At 51.6% G+C, this 2,322-nt stretch overlaps 1 non-coding gene across 1 annotated transcript; it reads right to left on the bottom strand.

Annotated features, from left to right (window-relative positions):
- Nucleotides 1-207: 207 nt before the first annotated feature.
- On the bottom strand, nucleotides 208-280 carry TRNAR-UCG (transfer RNA arginine (anticodon UCG)). Its single transcript has one exon. It is a non-coding gene; the product is annotated as a tRNA-Arg (tRNA).
- Between the last annotated feature and the right edge of the window lie 2,042 nt (nucleotides 281-2,322).

Raw genomic sequence — 2,322 nt, 5'->3', positions numbered from 1 at the left:
CTGATAATCACCTCCTGCGCCGCCCCCTCCCGGGCGTGACCACTAAACCCAGGCAGGGGCCTCGCAGCATCTCTCGCATGCAACGCTGCCTCCACAGCTCTCCTGATCATATCCTCATTCACACCACCATGAGACTGGCCCCCTCTATGCATCTGCGCCCTCTCATACTGCGTTAAATTCTGGTGTTGACTGTCCCTTTAAGACTAACGACCACAAAGGGACCCGAACCCTCAATCTTCTGATTCGAAGTCAGACGCCTTATCCATTAGGCCACGCAGTCACTATCATTTGTCGCCTCACACGGTCTCACAAATCCCCCAGCCCTAAACTGAGGAACTCCCTCATAGGCATGCGTTATCCCCGCATGTCCCCACCCCATGTGTGGTTCATATCTCCGTCCAGTCTCCAATCTACCATATGGCCCCTCAGGCCCTTCGGCCTCTGATATTGCATCCACACCTGCGTACCTCAGGTTCATGCCACCCCTCATGCAATCTTGTCCCAATGTGTCCCCTATACCTGTACTCCGTACCGATGCACCCCTCTCATTCACCACAACCACGGGTCTCTGCCCGAAACTGCCTCTATCCGTAGCCACAACCTGATCACTCGTGCTAGGCCGCACTGCAGGCCTCCCAACTGAACACACCGCTCCGCCTGACACACCAGATGAGCCCCTCTGAGGACCGCGGTCAACCGCAATGCGCGCATGCGCGCCATCAACATGCATACCCACGTGGGACCCAACTGCGCCACATGCTCTCCTACCAGCATCCGGACCCCCATCCATCCCCATGCCAGGTAAGTGGGCCCCGCTGCTCCCTGCCTGTCCTCCTGATACCCCGCTCGCTAACCGGAGTCCCCCCAAGTTACCTTCGGGGCTCCGGTCACGCGAGGCACTCCTCACTCTTCCGCGTCCTCCCTCCAAATGGCGACCGCGATCCTCCTCCTCCTCAGAACTCTCGGAGGAGATCTCGCGGGAACCGCCAACCGGAGGGCCAGACTCCGCTGCGCACTCTGCCATGTGGCTGTGCTGTGGGCCTGCTCCTGTACCACCGCCGGCCCCAGCGACAGCCACGCCAAGGCCCTGGTCCCCATGGGGCAACCCCCCGACAAAGGACTGGGCCAAGGCCAAAACTGCCGCCAAGGCCGCCGGCGGCAAGGCCGCAAACTGCCCGGCCAGGCCGGCCCCAGCATCCGCTGGGGCAACCGGACCAGACAAATTCCCCTGGCCACCCTCTGTTCCCCCTACCGCTGACACCTCCCCGCTTGCCTGCGGGCCTTGATTGGGGGCTACCCTATTTACCCCACTGGTCTGGGCCTTCCCTCCGGCACCTTTAGGCCGTGAGCTACCCCCTGCCTTGCCCTTTCCTTTATTAAAACTCCTAGCAGGTGGGGATTTTTGGGGTGTGGGGGGTACCACATCTTCTGACTCCGGCTCCTGTCTGTTCCTTGCAGGTCCTTTCTTCCTTGCAGCCATCTCCACCACCTCCCTGTAACGCTTGGGAGGCACAGATTTTCTCCTGGATCTCTCCATGTTTTACTTCAATAACCTTCAGACAACTTCAGAAACCTTCTCCTTGAAGTCTGGAAACCGAAAGAGGCTGATCTCACTGTTGCAGGACCCTATAAAGGTAAGAAAACAGACACCTCCTTCCCCTTTGCAACATTGTAACGACACATTTAGCATTACTCCAGACTTCAAGTTGGTAAACCCTTAATTTTGTTACAGGCCCACTAGAGGGCCCTCCACTACCATTTTGGGTGTTTTTTTTTTTTTTTAAATTAGCACTTTTTTATTTTAATGGGCAGCAAAAGAGCTGATTGCCCTTTTAAGGGCAATTCCCATACAAATGCCCCTTTAGGGGCAATGGGTAGCAGGTTTTTTTAACGTTTTTATTTTGGGGGGTTGGGTGAGTGGGCAGTTTACTTTTAGGGGGCAATTTGTCATTTTTAACAGTAAAAGAGCTGATCTCTTTAAGGCAATGCCCTACAAAAGGCCCTTTTAAGGGCTATTTGTAGTTTATTCTTAGATTAAGGGGTGTTTTTATTTTGGGGTGGCTTTTTTATTTTTATAGGGGTATTGGATTAGGTTTAAAAAAAAAATTTGGGATAATTTAGTTTATTTTTTTCTGTAATTTTAGATTTTGTTATTTTTATGTAATGTTAGGTTTTTTATTTTAATTTTAAGTTAGGATTTTTTTATTTTGGTACTTTTTAATTAATTTATTAGTAAGGTAGTATTTTTCTAATGTAATTGGGTTAAATTAGGGGTTGTTAGATTAGGGGGCTTAGTGATTAGATTAATTATTTGCGTTGTGG

Source organism: Bombina bombina, chromosome 4 (genome assembly GCF_027579735.1).
Source record: "Bombina bombina isolate aBomBom1 chromosome 4, aBomBom1.pri, whole genome shotgun sequence".
NCBI classification, from domain to species: Eukaryota; Metazoa; Chordata; class Amphibia; order Anura; family Bombinatoridae; genus Bombina; species Bombina bombina.
Note: the sequence above shows the minus strand (reverse complement) of the source record. Positions and strands in the feature narration are given on the sequence as shown.